Raw genomic sequence first — 10429 nt, 5'->3', positions numbered from 1 at the left:
GGGTAGTTCCACATGTGACAGTTTTTTAGCGGTCGGAAGGTTTTTGACTGAAAACAAAAAAAACTTAAAATTTTCTATGAAACATGCCCCCCCCCCCCCCCCCCCCCCCCCCCACATTATCTGTAGTGTCTGAGTATGATGATTGTGGTTGAAAGCGAATGCTGAATATTTAAACACAGTTAGCTTGTAAATCGAATCAAAAATAATCCGAATCAAACCGAAAGTTTGAATCATTGTACCTCTGATGCAGGCATTAATTCTTGAAAAGAGCAACTATTCAATTAAAGATACAATTAGATTTAAAGTTTTTCCAAATTCATTATTTGACATCTGCCGATGATCTCTGAATACGTACAGTAACTGGTTTGATTTGAAGGGAGCAACATTATTCAAATGGGGCTTCAAGAAATGGATATAATTCATTTAGAGAGCATTAATTCGGCATATGAATTAAAGAGCTTTCAAATAAGATTTGAAAATTTCTTCAAATAATTAAAGAGATTGTATGGAGAAAAGGCCCCTTTTTTTCACACACTGATAAATATCTACATATACACGTATATACTAAATGCGAAAGTTCTTTGTGTACCGTCGTTTCTCTTTCCAATGATGACATGCGTTACAATGATTTGGGGGGGGGGGGGGAGGGGGGGTTAGCTCACCTAAGCTGAAAGCTCAAGTGAGCTTTTCTGATCGCCTTTCGTTTGTCCATCTGTAAACTTTTTTACATTTTCAACTTCTTCTCCAGAACAACTGGACCAATTTTAACCAAACTTGGCAAAAAGCATCTTTTGAGTGAAGAGCTTTCAAGTTTGCTCAAATGAAGGGCTATATCCCCTTCAAAGGGGAGATAATCACAAAAATAGGGTTGGGTCATTTAAAAATCTTCTCAAGAAACACTGGGCCAGAGGGCCAGAACCATCTGAAGAATCACTGCGCCAGAAAAGTTTGTTTAAATAAAAGTTTCCTGACATAATGCAGATTCAATTTTGTTAAAATCCTGACCTGGGGGGGGGGGGGGGGTGTGTAGGATGGGGCCACAATAGGGAATGAAAGTTTTACATGCGGATAGAGGAGAAATCTGTAAATATGGGTCAAGGTGACTCAGGTGAGCGATGTGGACCTCTTGTTTGGTGTGCATTTCTTAAACAAATGTATCCATATTACACTAATCTGAATTAATTTTAAGCCATAAACTTGCTATGAGTTTAAATGATATAAACTCACTGTGTGAGTGGGTCATGGGGGCTTTAGACATTTGGATTAAGGAAGATCATTGAAAGTAACCGTTTTGTATCCCCAGAACAGCTCCGAGTATAAATTAGTACTATCAGCTCCGAGTATAAATTAGTACTAAAAGAAAAAAATACTCTTACTCTATGTTATTGGGGGGGGGGGGGGGGGGGGGGGGGAATCAAATAAGAGTTCATCGACGTTGTGATGTCCTCAGAAAAATCCGAACAAAACAATGTCTTTAATAGTTTTAATATCGAAGTTGAAGTCACAAAACATTGTCTTGGTTAGGTAGTTTTAACATTGTCATGATTAGGTAGTTTTAACATTGTCTTGGTTAGGTAGTTTTAATATCAAAGCAGAAGTTGCCTTTAGTGCTTTACTTTGATCGGGACATTCTAAAATCCGTCGTCATACACTCGTAAATTAGAATCTTTTTTTTTTCTACACGTCATTGCTGATCCGCCTGCCTGTCTGATGTATGTAGAATGTTCATTATTTTCTACACGCCACTGCTGATCCGCCTTCCGGTCTGATGTATATGCGGGTCATTCACTGACGACTTGTAGATATTGTAAATATCGTTGTGGCTTTTAACACTTCTGATGGAGTCTGTGTTCACGGACATGAGTATGGGCGATACCCGAACATGGGGTAAGGGTTTGGTGTTACCAGTGAACACTGCTGGCGGATCCAGTTGCGTTTTAAATTGGTTAACACGTTGTGTATTGTCTATGGGATGAACCGCGTTCCTTTTCATGTTTGTTTTCGGGCGTCGATTACCCCCTGCGTTTGTTTTGTCGGAGCCGTCAGTTTGTGTTTCAGATATGACGTTGGATTTTATTTTAACGTAACGCCACCAACAAATTGCCAAGATGGCTAGCAGAATAAGAAAGCCTCCCACAATCGGCAACACCACTGGCCAAACTTCAGAACTGACGTTCACTTGGATGCCCTTCAAATATTTCAAAAATACATTTTTCACCTTTTCTATCATTTTTTTTTCTTCATAAAAGACAATTTGCTACAAACTTTTTCCCAAAAAGGATGGAAATGGATACTGTTTGCATTATGGGTTTATTTCTCAATGATGTCCGATTCAGTGGGGAGAAATTTGTATAAAGTTACACTGGGAGGCTATGCATCACAGTTTTGGAACATCATAGGAAATATCTCGAGCCACGGTCCGGAGTCTGCATATAGATCTCTCCTCAAGCCACGGTCCGGAGTCCGCATATAGCTCTCTCCTCAAGCCACGGTCCAGAATCTCCCAGAATTTTAGTAGTTGTACTAATTACAACCAGAATAGGCCAAAACAAATTTATCATCAACCCATGCTTCCATTTTTTGTTTGTAGCAAATGTCCTTAACATAAACAAAATTATTGTGTAGAGGGACAGCGATGGTAATTTAGACAGTTGCGTGATACAGCAAAACACGTGACACTTACCGGAGTCTTTGGTGTGCTGTGCATGTGGTTATGGGTACAACTCACTTTCTGATGGAGGCGTTTACCTCGGCCCTTTTATGTCCATTACAGGAAGAACCATGGTCTTCATTATTGTATCTCGTCTGCTATTAAAAATTTGGTTTCACTGGTGGGTGTATTATCGACGAGATGTTGTTTATCATGGGCCTCCATTGTCATACCTATTACAGAAATTCATAGAATCGCTTGGCGACAGCGTTAAGTCTTCTTTCAAAGACATCGGCCATTATTACAGCAGTAAGAGACGGAGGAAGTCGTAGTTTAGTCATCTATCGATGACGGTGCTGAGGATCGACAGGAAGATTGTATTTTAATTCTGTGAAATCCTCTGCACTTAATTTCAACATTGTTCAGCGGACACTAGTCTTGAGTGACTCGATATCGCCATATTGTCTGTAAATGATCAAAGGCTACTCTTTTTGTTGTTAAAAGTTCAGGAAGATAATGTTTGATACCATTTTATAAAGAAGCAGAACATGAATTGTTGGACAGATTGTGATATAAGCTATACAGTTCACAGATACCCTATATAGAGAGAGTCGGGGCTCTACACATCGTGCTTCCTGATCTGCCAACAAGCATTTGGATATATTTTAATAGTTCTAACTACAAACATGTGCCCATATGTGCTGAACTTGGTGACATAATTAAAGTACTAGTAATTAAAATTTATTTCGTATGATACGAAATTAATTAATGACGTCAAGCACGATCAAGACGCTATATTATTATGTATATTGATTCTCAATGTATTAAAGTTTACAAAGCAAACAAATTGTAAATTTTCCAGGGTGAAGTATTGTCACCTATATTGTACAGTTTATGTGTGAATGATTGTGAAATGCATTTTATTAGAGAGCACTGTTCATTTGTTGAATTGAATATGTTAAACTTGTTTTTATTAATGTACGCTGATGATATGGTTCTGTTTGCTGAGTCCCTACAACGTATGCACGACACTTTACACGTTTATAACAATGAATGGAAATTAACTTTAAATGTCGATAAAACTAAAATAATGATCTTCAGAAACGGAGGTAAAATAAGAGGTAATGAAACATTTTTCTACAATGGGAGGGAGCTTGAGACGGTTGATAAATTTAATTATCTAGGAATGTTATTTAATTATAATGGAAAGTTTAACATTACACAAAAACATGTAGCAGATCAAGGGAGGAAAGCGTTTTTTGCAATTAACAGAAACTAAGGAAATACCAATTTAACATTAAAAGTAAGTGTTCTGTTTTCGATACATGTGTAAACAGTGTTTTAAATTACGGATGTGAAGTTTGGGGTTTTCATAAAGCCAAAGATGTTGAAAAATTACATGCATTATTCTGTAAAAACGTTTTAGGAGTAAAGAAAAGTACGTGCAATAGCTTAGTGTATTATGAATTAGGAAGATTTCCCCTGCATATCATTAGAAAATCAAGAATCCTTAAATATTGAATAAAATTAAAGAATTCAGATAATTGTATTTTGCGAGCGTGTTTAGAAGACAGAAAATTTAAATGATCCTTGGGTTAATGACATACGAACTGAATTAAATCGCTTATGTCTTGGATACATTTTTAATGAAAGTATTATTGATAAACCTACGCAAAAAATATTAGAGCAAAGATTTTTTGATTTACATAAGCAAGAAATGTTTTCTGCAATTAGAAAGGCGTCACGAGGAGAATACTATCAATATATAGCAGGCAATTTTGGATTACAGTATTTATCTACATCAGTGAGTGAAATACATAGAAAAACTATAACTAGATTCAGACTATCCTCTCACAATCTTAATATTGAATCAGATCGATACAAAAGTGAACTTAGGAACAATAGAATATGTACATTGTGTGATTTAAAAGACGTAGAGGATGAGTTTCACTTTATTTTGAAATGTCCAAAATACCAAGAAATACGCAATTTATATATCAAAAAGTATTATTTTAGACGTCCAAGCGTTTTCAAATTAATTCAATTATTAAGTGTACAAAAAGTTAAAGAATTGCGAAACTTGGGAATTTTTTTATTCCAAGCAGAGAAAATAAGAAAGGATAATTCATAACAGTAATTACACCCCATTTCTTTTTCTCATTTAACACAAATTTTTTCCTTCTATTTTTATTTTCATACAACACTCACGCAATCACCTATATTACAAATATTATCTTTTATACTTATATGTATGTGTATGCTGATCTATAGCTCTGATTATGTGTATGTTGTTCACCTTATATTTCATTATATATAAAATTGTATATCTGATGTGCCAGATGGCACAAAGAAATAAACTGAACTGAACTGATAATTAAAGTACATGTACTAGTAATTAAAATTTATTTTGTATGATACGAAATTAATTAATGACGTCAAGCACGACCAAGACGCTATAGACATATGTATATTGATTCTCAATGTATTTAAGTTTACAAAGCAAACAAATTACTTTAACAAAATATTAACAAATTGAATTGAATAAGAGTGTTTGGAGATCAAAGACCGCTGCCAAGGCTGAATAATTCACGCTCCAGCACTCCTGAAGTTAAACATTTAAGTCCAGAATCCCCAATCTTTACCTCTCCAGAAATACTGAATTCGAACCCTCAAATCGAATCTCTCCCAAATTCCAGAAGTCTAAAATTCAGATCACAAATTCCAGAAGTCTAAAATTCAGATCACAAATTCTAGAAGTCTAAATTCAGATCACAAATTCCAGACGTCCTGGGTCTAGACTTCCGTTCCAAACCTCTCAAAACGTCACGGATCCAAACCTCTCAAAACGTCATGGATCCAAACCTCAAAACGTCATGGATTCAAATCTCTCAAAACGTCATGGATCCAGAGTTCTTTCAAACTCCAATCACTTTTTTGCCTGTCACTATGTCCATTTTATGTATTTATTTTTAATATTGAAAATATCAACAATAAAATTTCAAATGCATAGACCAAAACAAAACATAATATTTTTTTCCGTACAAAGGACGTTTTTATTAATATTTTGTCTGGGTTTTTCTTAGGCGTACTTGTCCAGACTGACAACCTTCTGGAGAGAGTCCTTGTAACCTAGACCCGTCCTTCGGGAATAATGGTCCAGATCTCCCTGGTGACAAATACATATTTCTCATTTATTTAATTTAAACAATATTTACAAATAATTGAAATTTTTCCTTATTTTTATGAGATACCTGTATACTAAATAATGGACCCATGGTAAAGGTTGACCCCCCCCCCCTTCATGGAAAAGATTACCAAGGGTAGACTATGGGAAATACTTCTGGACATTTTGTATAGAATCTCCCTTGTTTTGTTATTTAGTATCGGTTCGTGTGTTTAGACTGTCCCCGGTCATTACCAAGGTTCTAGTATAGAAAACACAAATTGTCGGATAAAATCCATATCACGTGATTTATACCCATCCCATGCCCTTTCAATAAACTTTACACTGCAAAACATGTCAAAAATAGTACAAAGAAAAACTACAACACAATTTTCTTATTCAAGAAAGCCGATAGAGCTGAAGAGTTTAATAATGTTCGAGTTGATGCCCTTTAGTCTGATATTGTGTCTCAGAAGGACAGAAATTAATGGTTAGCGAATCTTACCTGTATCATGTATGTATAGTTAAGGAATAATCAAAGCTAAAAATGCACATCTTTCTAAGTTAAAAGCATCTATTCGTGTAGAGGACATATTTTAGAACACGAGATATGTCTAGAAAGAAAAACGATATCTCTTTCGAGAATTTTAAGAGATGTGTCTCTTAAGAAAACATATATCTAACTATGAGAGATATCTCTTTAAGTAAAATATATATATTTCATTTAGAGGAAAATATATCTTTAACTTTAAAAACAAGAATATTACTAAAACTGATGGATGCTCCCCGAAATGCATATAACCAATGAACTACTTCATGTGACGAATGACTTGCAAAATGATCAATAACTGTTGAAATGAAGGTTTCTTTTTCATATATAAGGTATCTTGAGTGGCAATGATCTTTACAAAATGACCTTGATTGACCTTTGTCTGAAAGCCGTTCCCTTTTACTTATTTGTGTGATATATAATCAATACCTGTTTAAAAACTGTCAAAAGATCAATAATTGTTGAAATGAAGTATAAGGTATATGTTCTGAGTGATCTTGATCTTTACAAAATGACCTTGAGTGACCTTTGTCTTGTAAGCCATTTGTCTATTACTTATTTATGTGATATATGATCAATACCTTTTCAAAAACTGTTGAAATAAAGAACTTTTTATATACATAAGATATATGTTCTGAGTGACCTTGACCTTTCCAAAATGGCCTTGGTCCAAAAGTCCGTTTCAAGGAATATTTGTGATCAATTTCTAATGAAAGGTTTCGGAGATTGGGACTTTTATATTCAAAAAAAAAACTTAAAATGAGGAATTTTATGTTCTGAGTGACCTTGACCTTTCCGAAATGACCTTGAAAGACTTTTCCAAAAGTCCTTATCTCAAGGAACATTTGTGATCAATTTCTGATGAAAGGTTTAGGAGATATGAGCTCGGACGGACAGACAGACATGACGGCGACTATATGCTCCCCCGAATTTTTTCGGGGAACATAAAAATGTCTCTCAATCACAAAAAAAAAAACAACCTTATCTGTAGCTAAGAGAGATGTTTTCTAAAATTAACGATGTTGTGTGATAAGAGATATTTCTGCAATTTTGATAGATATTTTATTGAATATTTTCACATTCAATATTATGGGAATAGCAGGTTTTTTAAAAAAAAAAGCTATATCAAACTTAACGCATCTCAAAATTAATTGAATAAGGTATACGTGGCGGGTTCCCCCCGCACTATAATGACCTCACACGAAAAACCATCCTGTCTAAGCCGAATGTTATGTAAAAATACCGGTTATCTTATACGTTACATACGGAATACTAGTAAGGCGTGAACATTTTCTATAAGGACAGATTTGTTAGGAAGTGAAAAATACCGTGTCGCTACGGAAGCTGATAGGTGCCAGGGTATAGAATTTTAAAATATTAATTTAACTGGCGGCCGCCAATTATTTTCTGGCGGACGCCATAGAAATTAACTGGCGGCCGCCAGTTAAATTAATTAGCGGCCGCTACTGCCGCCAGTTTTAAATGAATATTAATTCTATACCCTGACACCTATCGGTTTCCGTATATTACAAATGTACTCTTAATATTTCATTTTGAAGCAACGTATTTCTCGCAAAAAATAAAAAGTATGGCACCGCTAAACCGGTACATGATACGCCCGCATACATTATTGACCCAGGAATTTGAACAAGTAAGAAAGGATCATCCACAAAAGGATTTCGTCGGAGTTGCAATAAGAATGTATTTTGCATAAAATAAATCTAAGTCCAAGGGTCCTACCTCCTTCAAAAATAGTGTTGCAGCATTCCCCTTGTAATATGCACATCTACACATTTTTATCTTTTTTGTACCAAGTTTCATCAAAATCCCCTAAAGGGTTTAGGAGGAGTTGCGAAGACAATGTATTTTGAATAGAAAAAAATAAGTCCAAGGGCCACAACTCCTTTAAAATACATTGGACAGCATTCCCCTTGTAATATGCACAGATCCACATTGTGATCTTTCTTTGTACCAAGTTTCATCAAAATTCCCTAAAGGGTTTGGGAGGACTTGCGAAGACAAGGTACTTGCATAAAATAAATCTAAGTCCAAGGGCCAAACTCCTTCAAAAATAGTGGTGCATCATTCCCCTTGTAATATGCACATCTCTACATTGTGATATTTCTTTGTACCAGGTTTCATCAAAATCCCCCAAAGGTTTAGGAGGAGATGCGAAGACAAGGTTAAATGGGCAGACGGAATACAGCGGTATAGCATAATACGCCCGCATTTTTATGCGGGCGTATAAAAAGACTTGAACTTGAAAAATGCTACAAACGGCTTATTATCAGCGTGCTGCCCGTACATGTCGTACAGTTCAATCTATGTTTTATTGTATTGCATATTTTAATAAAAATTGCAATTAAATTAAAACACACTGTTTTTTATAACCCTGAATAAATATGTGATTTGTTGAGGGCAAGGCTAAATAATTTGAATATCTAGTTTGTATTAAGTAGGTATGATTGTTTTAAATATTCCTGTTTAACGCAACATTTTGGTACGAGTTGGCTCTCTCTCTCTCTCTCCACATCTTTTTCATTGCAAGTTTTAGATTTTAATCTTCAAAAACACGGAGCGAAAGTGTACCTGATACCTTGAAGTACACAAACTGGCATCTTCCGTGAACTTACTACTCCTACATTTGATTGTGAGTTAAGTGGTTGAGGGACTGGCTATAATACTTATTTTCTGTGAAAAAAAATAAGATGCTAATTTTTATAACACATGATTATAAGATCCAATAAAATGGGGGGGGGGGGGGTGAAATCGATAGAAGTTGGTGTTTTTTAATGTCTTGAGTTCGATCCCAGAGATTACCAATACTGTATATATATTTTTCTTCTTTGATATTACCAGATCTATATTTTTGATATCCATTGAATGTGTACAAATAAGTCTTGACACGCATGTATGTTAAGGCTGTGTGTCTCTCCTCCGACATGCCTGCTCTTAAATGAACAGAAACTGTGTCATTTCGATTCCGGTAGGTTGTCCATGCTTTGAATGTATAGAAGGCTAGTGACAAATACAAAGCGAGCTCGAGTCTCCGCTCAATTAAGATTAACGTGGCAACATTGAACAGCGAGTTTCCAGTAAAGTATGATTTGCCGGGTACGTTGCAAGCTTTCACCTGATAAATAATTTTCCTGATTCTACATACATATCTTCAACCAAACATGGCCAAATCTCTCAGGCTGGCATTTATCTTCCAAGTATTGAATAATACGGACCGATATCACTTTTAAAGGTTTATGCCAGATTTCGACACCAGGCAATTAAACTTTGGAACTGGTTTTTGGCCCTGGTCAAATTAACCGTCTATAACGAGCGATGAGATGTGTATGAATGGTGACCACGATTCTGGAACTAGCAGCATCTAAACTTTTGGACAGTGTGACAATTTTTTTCTTTCCCCCAATCCGTCATGGAAACCATACATAGCGGGATAGATGACAGATGAATAATCGATAGCAGGTAAGGCAATGTGAAGTCTACGAGGTTTATCTTTTCTTGTTTGAATGATTTATTCATGTGCAATATTTCAAACGTCTTTTATTTAAAAATCTTCCTCTATTGCATATTTCAAAGTTGTACAGAGAAAAACCTACATTAATGATTTTACAGAGGGTATTCTAAATACTGCAAGCAACATACATAGATATATATTCATGCATATATATATATTTAAATACAAATCTAAACTAGCCTGCCAACAACAATACAATCGCATTAAAGACAATGACGGGAATGAAAACGATACTCCCCTTACACAATGTATATGAAGAAGAAATATTTGGACATTTAACATATTTAGAGCATTCTGTTCCATGCTTGCTCAAGGTGTTAGTAGTCACAACGGATCCATTCTTACGGCCTCTTGTTGATTCAGCTAATTCTGACCAAAGAAAAGTGACTACAATTAGCCTATTCTAAATCCATTAATTCTGAATAGTCGTCCACACTAACTAAACACACACGGTTCTAGATGTTGTTCAGTTCATTGTAAACCATTGAAGTTATTCTTTTCTGTCATAAAATCGGAGCTGTAGAAATTTACATGTAA

The 10429-nt window shown here is 35.3% G+C and overlaps 1 protein-coding gene across 2 annotated transcripts in view; it reads left to right on the top strand.

Moving 5' to 3' along the window:
- Positions 1–9442: 9442 nt before the first annotated feature.
- LOC125682163 (uncharacterized) overlaps positions 9443–10429 on the top strand; it is an 11749-nt gene continuing 10762 nt past the window's right edge. For both annotated transcript variants that reach the window (XM_056156274.1, XM_048922556.2), the window contains exon 1: positions 9443–9840. The gene's annotated coding sequence lies outside the window, so the exon portion shown is untranslated. The remainder of the gene's footprint in view (positions 9841–10429) is intronic.

The sequence above is a fragment of the Ostrea edulis genome, chromosome 2 (assembly GCF_947568905.1).
Source record: "Ostrea edulis chromosome 2, xbOstEdul1.1, whole genome shotgun sequence".
In the NCBI taxonomy this organism is placed as follows: Eukaryota; Metazoa; Mollusca; class Bivalvia; order Ostreida; family Ostreidae; genus Ostrea; species Ostrea edulis.
Note: the sequence above shows the minus strand (reverse complement) of the source record. Positions and strands in the feature narration are given on the sequence as shown.